Raw genomic sequence first — 13,686 nt, 5'->3', positions numbered from 1 at the left:
ATACTATGTTATTATCCTGCTCCCTATAATACAGGCAAGAACTAAGAAAAAAGTCACATTAACTACTGCTGCCATTGTGGACATTCTGGGGTTTTTTTTTTGTTTGTTTTTGTTTTTGGTACTTTCTCTGCAATTAGCATATTCTGCCTGTAGGTGGCAGTAGACACTGTCCACGTGAGACAAGCTTCTTTGAAACTACTGTTGTAGGGTCTTTGCCAAAGCTGAAATTTGTAAGCAAAGAATCATCCTCATCTCTTTATAAGCAATTTAGAAGCATATAACTAGGACAAAACTATCAGTGCAAGCAGCCAGGTGTAAAATAATAGAGACTGAGAGGAGACAATCTTACAGAGTGAAATGTAAAAGAAACACCCAAATAACAGGAGCATAATTAGCAATTTTCTCAACATCTCTCCTGTGTTCTAGGATATTTTATTTGTATCCTCCTTCCTCATACACTCTGAATGACATGTTCAAGTCAAGACCTCCTGGTGTCTTGTGCATCATCCATCTCAATTGATTTGATATCCGAAGCCCTGCCAGATGACTTCATCAACTTTCAAGCACAATGTGGCCTGACAGCCACGTTATTTTGCTTAAAATGTGAAGAAGGAGATGGTCTAGGAAGACATGGAGAGCCAGTTATAATGCAGCTAGTTATTTGTGGGGGTGTGGGCTGAGTAACCTCAAGTCACAGTTGCCACTCACTGGAGGGACCAAGACACACCAAATTTGGTTTAGCAGAGAGAGGTATTAGGAAAGGTACAGGGGACAGATTCTGTGCCAAGAGAGTGCAAACCTGTGCAATGATAGGAAGATTTAAGGGGCAGCCCTGCATTCTGGGGAGGCTATCCGGAGCCAGACAGAATACATGGAGGATGAGCAAGAGAGAAGACTTCAGAGGTGGGTCAAAGTTGTAGACCCGAGAGTCATGTACACCAAAGCAAGGGGCTGTTAGAAGCCACTCAGAGATGACAGCGCGAGTGAGTTGTGACCAGCATGCTACTTGAATGTTAAATGCCTGTTAAGTGATTGGCTGATGCAGTGACAGACTGAAAGTATGAAAGATTAGTGCACAACTAATAAATGAATAATAAATAAACGAGTGAATATCACATTTGTCAGCTTCAAGCGCTAGTTAATGAATAGCAATGTAAGCTAGGGAGGAGGTTCACTGGGTGAACTGCTTGCTGTCCAAGCAGGAGGGCATGGGTTTGCCACCTCAGAACCCACATAAAACTGGATATGGTTGTACATGTCTATAATCTCAGGACTCCTACAATGAAATAGGAGGTGGGTCCAGGAGCATTCTAGAAGCTCAGAAGCAGTTGTCCTGTAAACACAGCAATGATGAGAGACTGTCTCAAATGAGGAAGACACGAACTAACATCAGAAGCTGACCTTTGACCTCTACATGCACATCATGGCACATGTACACACATATAATCATTCTATAATACTGAGACCCACACAGAGCAGGCACTGTGGCTTTTTGTTTTGTTTTGTTCAGTAACAGCACTTTGGGTTCCACATCAATGACAAAGAAACTACGTTTAAATCATGATATTGCTACTTTGCCAAAAAAAAGAGGTCTCAGTGTCCAACCACAAGACCCTAAGTTGGCATTGTAATAGCTAAGACCCCAAGTTTCTCGCCCATTTTCTCCGCCCTATTAGAAATTGCTATGTGAATAAAAAATTAAAATGACTTTCTCTTCCTCCCAAGAAGCTGTCTTAGACTTGGCTTTGTGCACAATTGCTGAATGGATCAGTTTAATAAACCTAATTAGGAATTACAGAGATTATGATTAAACATATTAAATGATTAATAGCATTATGCTGCTCATGTAAAAATTAAAATTAATCATCTCTAGTCAAACAGGACTTTGGAGAAATCTTTGTGGTGTTTCCTTTGATAAAAACATACGACGCTCGATTAATCGTTTTGTAGTGTACACATTTATACAAATATCCATAAACTGTTATGTAGGGACATCTATGGCAGAAATAATTTTTACTGAAAATATGTAAAATATGTAAAAATGAAAAAAATAAAGCAAATCCAAATTGTTCCAAACTTTGATAGGTTTGTGAGAAGGAGTAAAGAGGGGTGAGAAAGGACAAGCGAGAGACCATTTCAAGCTGAGTGTGCCTGTGTCCAGAGAGTCTCACTGTACTACAACCAGGGTTATGGAACCACTTCATCCACTGGGCAATTCCACTGCCACCAACTACTAGTCCAGTGCAGGGCACCTCACATCTCTGTGCCTACAGTTCACTCATCTGTGAAAGGATAATAATTGTCCATGGCCTGTAGGCTTAGGATAAGAACCAAAATAAAGGGGCAGGTACAAGAGGCAGTGACCTCAGAGCAAGGAGCCCCCATCTTTTATACTGAAGAGAGTACTTGTTACCTTTTAGGCCAAAGTAGGCTTTTTCTATGTATCTCTCTTGGAATTTTCAGGGGAAATATCCCCGGAACAAATCTGTGCTTTTCTACGTCCATTAGGATTTAGATCTGATATGCTGCCTACATGTGCTGATACAAGCTTGGTGAATAACCTTTGGCACCTGTAAAAGCTGTCACCTCCTGGAAGGAAGTGAAGTCACTGAGAGGACTGGACCTTCACCTGCTCTTCTTTTTCTTTTGTATCCTGGTATTACCCAGTCAACAGCAGTCCTCTACCCATCTCCACAATGCCCTGTGCTCCAATAACCATGGGTTGAAAGCTCTGAAACCCCAAGCAAAGGTACACCTTCCTGCTGTGTAAGCTGTCATTCTCTCTCAGTACCTGGAGGCTGACCAACACAATCTCTGGGTTTGTCTCCAGTCAGATTATCACAAGTCTAGTGGCTTAAAACAATAGAACACTCTCATACCATAGTAATGAGGTTAAAAAAAATCTAAAACCAGGGTGTCCACAGGACCAAGCTTCTTCTTCCTTTGCCTCTTCCAGCTTCTATTTCTGGGCATCTCTTGGTTTGGGGCTTTATGACTTTGATCTGCCTCTGTCTTCACATGGCCGTCTTCCTTTCACTCAAGTCTACTCCAGCCTTTTCTTCTTACAAAGACACTAGTCATTAGATTTAGAGCCCATCCTAAGCAAGGATGACTTAAGATCATTAATTTCATTACATCTGCAAAGACCCTTTTCCCCAAACAAGGCCTCAAATATTCACAGTTGACACAGGTTACACCATGGACATATATTCGAAGGCTGCCAATTCAACCTATGACAGTTTCCTCATAAACACAAAACCAGAAGAGCATATTCAATTAGTGGCTATTTTCTAGGAATGACTATGTTAACTTTTAGTACGATCTCTGGGCATTTAGAGACTCTCAAAAGAGCTAGCCTCCAGCAGGGGCCAAAAGAAAGGAGAATGTTCTAGTCTGAGTAGAGAAGAAACAGGGACCTTCCCTTCACCAGGCCAGGCTGGCCATCTCCCCTTATGTTCTTGGTTATAGACAGAGATGCTTGACCCCTCTGCTAGGGCGGGAAGCCCTTGTCAGCTTCTAGAAATGTCATCAACATTCTACTCTTTAGTCTGAAAATGAATAAAATGGTAATTATTCACCTGCTGTGGACTTTTCTGAATGAGACAGTCATGGTTAAGACCCACTTAGTAGGCCTTACATCAGTCATGACAGTCACCAACAGCACTCACTCATTTTGGTTTTGTTCTCGGTTTCTCTGGAGCATGGACATACACAGCTCTGAGAAAGAGCCTTCTAATCACACAAGAAGACTCACAGACCCTCTGAATTGGAGACTCATTAACTCCAAGAGGCAGGTTTCTCAGAAGTGCTTGGCAGAAGTTCTAAACAAGTGCATTAAGACCCACCATGCCAGGTTCTGTGCTGGCCCACTGAGGCACAACCCTATCAGCAAGTGGGCTGTTGGCTGAAGAATTTTTCTTAATAAACAAACTCCCCAGGTATTGGCACAGGTTATAAATGTTAAGAAAACACCACCGGCACTTTAATCTCCTGAAGATCACTTAGTGTTTCCACAAAGACCTTAATAAAGAACCGTGGGGCTCCCTCTGCTGTAATCGTTCCTAATTCAATGAATAGCTCTGAGCAACCCACGGCTAATCCTAGTGAAATTGGATTTTGATATCGACCAATCCAGGGATGACTGTTTGAGAGAGAATACACATAGAAATGGGCTCCTTTCAAAGTCTGTCCCTGCCCAGTGTTATCTCAGTAGGTTACTTAGACACTGTAGAGTCAACTGACACCTCCTGATGGGTACTAAGTAGCTGGGTGTAGAAGCATTGAGTAGGGGCTATTTATGGCTAGGCATCTCTGAGTCAAAAGCCACATCCATCATATACTGGTCCAGTTAAGTGATTCAGTAAGATGCCACAGATTCAGACAAGCCCAGGAGACTTTTGTCTGTGGCCCACGAGTAATACAGGTAAGTGAAAACTGAGGATGGATGAGTAAGGTACGGTAGATGTAAACCTACAGGAGGAATTCGAATTCAGAGAGAAAATGGAGCTCCTTATTGCAGCAGCCAGCTAAGGAGAGGGAACGGGCAACAATTAGAAAAAAAAGCAAGAACCAAGCTATATTTGGTGGAATTAAAAATACATGTATGCATAACCCAGTACTAGATATAGCTCAAGGGTGCTGAGGAAGCACACTTGGGCAGTCCTGAACAAAAAATAAAATAAAGTGAAATATGAGCAGCAAATGTAATTTTCTAATGTCTGGCAGTCACGTGCTTTTAAGAGTGAAATGAAATATGAAATCCATCTTAAGCATACATTCATTTTAACTATTTAACAAGCATAGTGTTGTGATACATCATCAGTGCAAAGGACATTTAAATTATTTTTTCTGCACCAAGTCTTTGACATTTATTGTATATATTATGCTTATGGGTCCTAATCTCAGGAGGATACACTGATTTCTTATTAGAAATCCTTGATCTATATTTAAGTTTCAAAAAAATAACAGTTGAATATTCACCTTTTCCACTTACAGTTCAAAAGTCCCCAATGACTGAATCAAGGGTCAGTTCTTCTGTTTAAGATAAAGTTTAATTAAATGAAAAATCTGTTCCATCAGTCATAATAGGGTACTTTCAGAAGCTCAGAGGTAACATGAGGATCCCTTGACAATGTTTCTAATCCCTAGAACCTGTGAAACAGTTGCTTTACAGGACAGAAGTGGAAAAGATGTGGACAGAAAAGATGTGAAGTCACTGATCACCTCTCCATGAGTTAGATTATTCCAGATTTCATGGGGAGGCCAATACAAACACCAGGAACCTTCCAAAGGTCATTACAAGAAGACAAAAAAGCTAGTGATGGGATGTGAGAAGTCCACCTGCCATTTCTGGCCTGGTGGTGAGATGACGGAGGAAGGACAGGGGCCCAAGAGTTAAGGAACCAGAAAATGTAAAGGTTCTAGAAAGAAATGCCATCTCCATGGCAGAAGTTGGTTCCTTTCCTTACTGATCCCTAAGCTGGGCTTCAGACACCCAGGGTCCATCACAAAACACACCTATGTTGGAGTCGGTATTTGCAGAGAAAGAGCTTAAAATGATCATCGTCTACATGACAAACTACAGGTATACAACATGTCCAACATTCCAGAAGTTTTTATCAGATAGCCTTTTTTTAGTCAGTGTGCAAGAGATGGTAAAAATAAAGACAGAGATTCAAGGGAGACAAGCGGAGAAGGAGAGAGAGAGAGAGAGAGAGAGAGAGAGAGAGAGAGAGAGAGAGAGAGAGAGAGAGAGAGAGAGAGAGAGATTATGTTCCCAGGACAAGGATGAGACAGTGCTCTGCATTGAGGAACAAGATTAAGTCAAGTACACATCAATGCTTTCAACCATATAATATGTGCAAGAACAGACATAGGTATGGACTCCTTTCAGAGTTTGACTTGATCTGTGTTCTCAATGCAGGTCACTTAGACACTGTAGAGTCAACAAGTCTGCCATCTTTTAAAGAATAAGGACTGAGAATAACATCCATCTCACACACACAGCTTTTATCTCCAGAGCCTCTGTTATCTGTGACTCTTGCTGGCATCATGACTACTATTATTTGTTATCATTTCTGTCATCACATAAATATGTGTTTCTTAACCTACTTCTGTGTTCCTGGATACATTGAGTCTAGATACACACTGCATAGGTTGTGTGTGTTGGGTGGGGGAGGGGTGAGTGTATATATCTCAATATTTTGTACAAACTCTCAGAAAGTTTTTAAGCTCTCTAGGAGATATGTAGATGCCAGGTCTAACAGTCACAGGGAAAGGTACTTGCTTTTGCCACGCCTCAGGCTGAGGCAAATGGTTGCTGACTGTTAGCGACATCAGCTGCTACCATCCAGTGCTGCTTTATAAGACAATGTGCCAATGGGTAAGGAGACTGAGGCGAATGAAAGCTCTGCTCAGATACCATGAGCTGGGGATCTTAAAAAGAGGTGCTCATGCCTCACCTCATGGAATCATCAGAGAAACCTGAGTCTGAAACTCAGGGAAGTGAAGTTGGCTGTACCACCATACACAGCTAGACACAGTAGGACTTCTGAAACTCGGGGAAGTGAAGTTGGATGTACCACGATACACAGCTCGGACACAGGATTTCTGACTCCACACACTGGATTGTTCCTGCCCTGTCACAGCCTCTCAAGAGAAAGGTGACGATGCTGAGAAAAGCCTAAGGAGAGACAGAGGATGCCTACAGTGCACATACGAAGGAGTAAAGCTTCACTGCAGCTCTAGTTTCTGTGTTTGAGTCAGTGCTGGGGACAGGGTGAGATCTGTGCTCACACAGCCACTGCCAAGCTAACACATCCAGGCTGCTTCAGACTCATCCTGCGAGCCTCTGGCGCCTTCTCTGGAGTTCCCCTTAGATATCATTGATTTTAGCTTCCTTTAGAAAAAACTTTCTTCCTCTGTTTTTACCTTTAAAGACTTATTTTATTGTTTATTAATGTGTTTGTGAGTGAGTGTATATGTGTGAATGTGCACATGCACACAGGTGCATGAGGAGGTCAGAGGAAGGTTCCAGATTCCCTGAGACTGGAACTATAGGTGATTGGGAGTTATCTAATGTGGATGTTAGAAACCAAACCCAAGTCTTCTGAAAGAGTAGCAAGCATTCTTAACTACTTGGGCTCCAAACTTAAGCTTAATTATCACACTATCCTGGTAGAAATTAATAACTTCAAGGCAAGCACCCTATCTAATGCCTAATGTAGTTTTGAACAGCTTTACCTGGCACATAGTAGGCCCCCAGTACGTCTTTCCTCAGTCATTCTAGTCTATCACTTTAGGTGAATCAATCATTTTATGTACATGTTTCATGAGTTCTACCTTCAAGGCTTAGAAACCCAACACCCTCAAGAGGACATGAACAGCACATGGTTCCCCTTCCACCAGATTGGTGAACACACAGCATCCTTTCTCTCCAGCCAGTCCCCTGCCCCCATATAACACTCTTCACACTAATAAATAAAAAGTATACTTTTGAATAGCACACTGCTTTTCACTCTTCTACCAATCAAGCTGTTTCTGAGGGGAGAAGAAACTTATGAGAGTCTTAGAGGCATGATTTGATTACACTGACAATATTATCTGAGCAATGGTTGAGTGCCCAATGCGATGTATTTTGGACCCAATTGATTTGTGTAACCAACACTTGCTCTGTCTCTTCCAGCAGCCTGAATGGCAGGTCTTGGTTTAGCCAGTGATGCTGGGTGCTGGGTAAATTTGCACAGTCCGTGGTTTCTCTCTCTCTGCAGAGAGGAGCAAGGCCAGAGCAAAGGCTGGAATAATTCAATACATTGTGCTAGAAACTCAAAAAAATAATATCACAGAGCTCTGCAATATACCTATTTGATTTGATTTGTAAACCTGATAAAAAAGCAATTGAAGAAAGTTCAGCGGGAAAATATATATGTTCTAAGCAAAACTGTAACCATATTGAATGTGTACAAGGAACCAAGGATGGGAGTAGGGAGGGGTTAGGAAATCACGCACATCCAATCAACTTCCTACCTGCATTAGACAATATTGCACATTCTCCATTTAAAATGGAGAAAGACTGTAAGAAGCTATTTTCCATTAAAGTCATAATAGTATACCAGGGGATAGGAATTAAAGCCCATGTCTCTGGATTTCTCACAATCCCACTTCAAAACGGGGCTGCACACAGTCTCCGAGCTTCCTGCCCTTTTCATTTTAGCTCTATAGGCAAACAAATAAGTTAATCACAAGCTTTGGATATAGTTAATACCTCATTTCCAGTTCTGCAGGGCCAATTCTGTACCTGGGTAAGGCAGACTTAAGAAATACATCACATTTCCCCCGTCTCAAATAAATTCAATGCTCAGCTCAAATGATGGCATTCCTCAGAAAGAAGGATGAGAGGCACAAGACGGACTCACTCTAGATTCCTTTTCTCTTTTCATCCTTTGGAAATGTAGGGAGAACATGAAAGGCATCAAGGGTTCCACATCACTAAAGGACATGGATGTCAAGGTGACTGCATTAATCTTCCCTGGCTGCTGAAACAAAATGCCACCAATGGGGCACAATATCTACTTATGTCTCATTGTCTGAGAAGCTGAACCTGTAAAACCCAGGCTCATGGGTTGAGACCTTCTTGCTATGTCCTCACAGGTCAAAGGGAGAATAGCTTTATTCCCCCTCTTTTGGTAGAAAAACATTAATTCCCTCATGGGGACCTCACCTTCACAACCTCATTTCACCAAATCACCTCTCCAACATCCAGTCTCCAAACACCATCACATCAGGAATACAGTCTTCAGTGTAAGGATTGAGGGAAGGCACAATAACATAGGTTAGGAGAACTCACAAACACCTTGGGATAAGAAAGCATGTTTATCTTATAGAGAGACAAGGGTATCCTAACGTAATTAATCATTCAAGATGCATCTATTGAGAACATGGAACAGCTGAGGCATCACGGCTTACCAGAAGCCATGAGTGACCAGACTATCGAGAAAGTGATTTTACTCTCACTCTGTGAGTTCTGAAGCTTAGGCCTTTCATGCCATACATACACAAAATGTTAAAATGCTAGTGCTAACAGCTATACTAGATGATTTCATGCTTATTAAGTTCTGGCTATTGACTGCTGGCATCAATAGGACAGAGCCTGGTACTGTGTTGCTATTCAATACCCTCCATGTCAGCATCAGCCACTCCCACATCTAACTGAAGAAATGTCATTCTATGCAGAATCTTGCTTGGAATCCTAAAGACAAGCCTTTGGGTTCTCCAGATCAGCCAGCACCAGCTGAAAGAGCCAGTGGATTCTTCCTGGCCTGCACACCTGCCCTCCTCAGTAGTGACTCTTGCTCCTGTCTCCGCTCACTGTCCAAATAGCCTGATTGTCTTTAATCTTCCCGGAAGATTTTTTAAAAATCCAAGCTACATCAAACCTCTATTTAAAAAGAAAAAAAAATGTTTTTTTACTGAATTCTCAATTGCACCTAGCTCAAAGATTTCCCCCAATGTATTATGCAACATTTAAATGAACCAAATGTTAATTCTATACATTATGGTAATTTTCTAGGACTGAGAAAACTGCCAAAAGCACAATTCAGTTATAGAACCTGGAGATGAGTTTAAAAATGGAGCTGATCTCAGTGAAGATCCAGGGTTTTCCTGACTAATTGCCTCTCATTCTTTATAAGTGATTCAGTCTGAGAAGCACGTGTACCAAGAGCTTTGTTCTAAAACTGAGTTTTTCCCCAATATACACCATAGCATGCTGTTACTCTCTCTGTGAACTATGATAGGTTTATTCACATAAATAAGGCAAGAATCCTGCCATGTAAAGTACACCGTTTCTACAAAGTGACATGATTTGACTTGCTTTCAAGCTGCTAATCTCATTTCTCATTGGGTTTATTTCCTCTACACTCTGGTGTGGAGGAAAACAGTGCACCGTATGCTGGCAGACAGGAGTGCTAGGAAACTGACTTGGGACAGAGACATGTTTGTACCTCCTTTCTGTGTGCTCTTCAGCCTCGAGGTAACTAGTTTTGCTTTGTGGGACATTCTGTAACTGATCCATATTGATGCAGTCTCGGTAAAACTTAGACAAATGAACTGTGACTCAGTCTGTTTTCCAATAAAACTTTATAAAAGCAGACAGTGTGGGCTAGATTTGTCCTGGAGGTCATTGCTCTTTATGTTCCGGGTACTGCACATGTTTACCATTTAAAAAGCACCTGTTGTTTTTATTAGAAATGTTTGCTATTGTTAGATGTGAGGGTGAAAATATATACTCTGAGTCCTTCGGAAATTTCTGGTTTTATTACATGGAAAGATAATAAGCCGTGTAACTAAGGAAATGAATGCACAATGACTGAAGGACTTTGGATTGACAATTCAGCCAGAAGAGATAATGAAAGAATCTTAGGGAAAGTCTCATTTATTTAGATGCTCAGTCATCATGTGTGCACTGAAGCCCAGACAAACCTTTGGTGCTATAAAGGACTATGTCCTGTCATGCACGGTGGCATGTACCCATAATCCAAGCATTTGGGATGCTGACACATTGATGTGAATTCAGAGGCCAGCAGAGCCTATATAATAAGTTCCAGGCCAATACTGGGCTATAATGAAAGGCCCTGTCAAAAACACAAAAACAAAGGTGTTGGTGAGATGCCTGGGGTGGAGTTAAGAGAACATTTTGCTTTTACAAAGGATCTGAACTCAGATCCTAACATCCACGTTATGTGACTCACAATCACCTGTAAGCCCATCTCTAGGGGGATCTGATGCCTCTGGCATCTGATGACACCTGCATACACATGCACAGATGCAGATAATTAAGAATAATTAAAAATAAATAAAAGAAGAAGAACAGGAGGAAAAGGAAGAAGAGGAGAAGCAGAGAGGATGAGGAAGAGGAAAAGAAAGAGAAGGAACAGTAGAAAGATGAGAAAGAGAAACATCTACTACTCTACTTCCATTAGCTGTTTGCACCATTCATGTCTTCAGTGACAAGAGAGGAAATGGTAAGATCTGAGCAGGAAGCATGGGTCTGTGTCATTGTAGATAAGCCGCTTACCTTCTCTGATTCTATAGACCTTTGTTTCCAGTGAAAAGGCTTGAGAAATGACAATACCAGCCCTCTTGACATCAAAGAGAAATTAGTGAAATTTTGCCTTAGGAAGCACTTTGGCAAATTTAAGGTGTTCCTGCATCTATAGCCAATGATTTTTATTTTACTGAGGTCTCTGATCATATAGGAGGCCAACAACATGGCAGTATGTCCAGCATCTATTAGGTTTTTTGTGTAGCATGCTTGAATTCAGGCCTACTTCATGTCCTCAAGCCCATTCCTCACTGTGTTACTGTGTCATGTTTGGACAGAATTCATCCCCCACCTGATAAATCAGGCACTGGAGTCTTTGGCTCTGCTACATGTCAAGGCTCATAGACTCAAGGACGAAGGTCAGTTAGATGTCAGGAAACCCTTGGTAAGTCATCTATCATCACCTGAAGCATGGCATAGACTTTGTGGTCTAGATAGTGAACAGGTTTTCCCATAGCTGCCAACTCGTGAAGGGATTGATCTGGGTTGCATCAATTTGTTTATGGGTGTAGTTTGCCCAACACCTGTGTCACCCAGAGAAGTTGGCTGAAAAGGCAGACTCCTGGACTCTATCCTTGAACTATACATTCATAATACATGGGTCCAAGAGGAATACTTCCAAATAATGTTCTTAGGGATGGGGTGTGAATCAGTTGGTAGAGTACTCATCTAGATGCACAAAGACATGGGTTCCATCTCCTGCATGACATAATCCTGATGTGATTATATATACCTATCAACCCTGCAATGGGGAGGTGGAGACAGGCAGATCAAAAGTCCAAGGTCATGTTTAGCTAGATAGCAAGTTCAAAGCCAGCCTGGGCTACATGAGGCCCTGCATCAAAACAAACAAACAAACAAAAATAAATAAATAAAAATAAAACAAAAACATAAATAAATAAACAAATAAATAAATAAAACAAAGACAATGATGAAATCCTTCTGAATAGGGTTGCATCTACAATGAAATCCTGCTGAGTGAGGTTGCATCTACATTTCAAAGACCTATTCTGTATACCCTAGGCCAGTAGTAACAAGATATTTATTTGTCTGGACTTGCAAACATTGTGATGAGGCCCTCTGATCCAAGCTACTTGCCTAAGGACCTATAACTGCCCCTCCCACCTTGTATTGGCTACTTTTTTCATCTCTGTGGCCAAAAGGATAACAAGAAGAAATTTCAAGATGAAAGCATTTTTTTGGCTCACAGTTTGAGCACATGATGGTAGGGAGGCTACTGAGACAGAAAGCACCATTGTGGCAAGAAGATGGGTACCTTCACCTCCACTCATTTCATCAAGATAGGCTACAGAGGGAGGGTTGGAAGTAAGAGCAGGTTATCGACTGTATGAACTTCTTCGATGCCACCTACTTCCTCCAGCAATGCCCCAAAGGTTCTACAATCTCACAAAACTATACCACCAGATGGGACCCAGTGCACAAGCACGTGAGCCCATGTGGCAAGTTTCAGCTCCCTGTCATAACACCTTTCTATGCCTTACATAGCCCAGTTGTAGTTGACTGTTTGTGAATTTACTCATTCAAAGATTATTTGTGTGTGTGTGTGTGTGTGTGTGTGTGTTATGTGTATAGGGGCCAAAAGTCAACATCAAGAGTACACCTATGGTTTGAGACAGGGTCCCTCACTGAATCTGAAGCTCAGCAATTTGGCCCACAAGCCCTAAGGGTTCTCCTGTCTCTGTCTCCTCAGATCTGGGACTATCGCTATGTGCCACCATATCTGCCTTCTTATGTGGGGTCTAAGGATCTGAGCTCATATCTTCATGTTTATATGGCAAGCACTTTCTTATTTAACCACCACTATAGCCCTATTCAAAGAATACTTATTGATCACCTTCCATGTGATATGGGCAGGTATTACATGCTGGCTAGGGATATCTGTTTTTAACTACACTCCACATCTACCTTCAAAAGCAAAACTGATATGGAAGACAGATTCTAAGCCTTAGAATAGATCTCCTGGGTCTTATGTTGTTCTTGAATCTCTAGACCTCCCTAGGCATGAAGGGCAAACTTTTTTCCCCAAAGTAAAATTTCTCTCCAGAAAAGCACTTCTATTTTGAAGGTGACAGGGTAGCAGCTGGAGGCAGGAGATATTTCAAATGGCTTCTCTGATTGAAATTGTGTACACCTTCCTTACAGACCTTGGGTTGTCCCAGTTTGTATGAGGACATGATTGGAGAGAGATGTAGATGTGTGGATCACAATGCAGTTGCAAAGCTGAACTCCTTGGCAGACAGAATACCCTGATGGGGGATTTGCTATTCTCTCTGATAATTCAATGTTTCCACCTTTATACTGAATTTTAGGCTAAAAGCAGACTTTCCCACTTAGCCTCATCCCTCAGCTTTTCCTGACATTTTATCTTTGCCTAAACTGCTCACAAAAGGCCTCTGAACTGATCTCCTAGAGTGGCTACTTGGAAATAGGATTACTTTCTTATTAAGTAGGCAGCAGCCACTCCCCATTGAATGATAAAATAAAATATAAAATGGGATAATTTTATTCATATTTGAAAATGAGAGAGAGGGAAAAATCCTTTTAAGAAGAGTAACAGTGAAATG

At 41.5% G+C, this 13,686-nt stretch overlaps 1 protein-coding gene across 41 annotated transcripts in view; it reads right to left on the bottom strand.

Moving 5' to 3' along the window:
- Positions 1 to 13,686, bottom strand: part of Rbfox1 (RNA binding fox-1 homolog 1) — a 2,167,575-nt gene that overhangs the window by 129,992 nt on the left and 2,023,897 nt on the right. The gene's annotated exons all lie outside the window — the stretch shown is intronic.

The sequence above is a fragment of the Peromyscus californicus genome, unplaced genomic scaffold (genome assembly GCF_007827085.1).
Source record: "Peromyscus californicus insignis strain IS unplaced genomic scaffold, ASM782708v3 Scaffold_3__1_contigs__length_106647218, whole genome shotgun sequence".
In the NCBI taxonomy this organism is placed as follows: Eukaryota; Metazoa; Chordata; class Mammalia; order Rodentia; family Cricetidae; genus Peromyscus; species Peromyscus californicus.
This window is presented reverse-complemented; position numbering and strand designations above follow the sequence as displayed.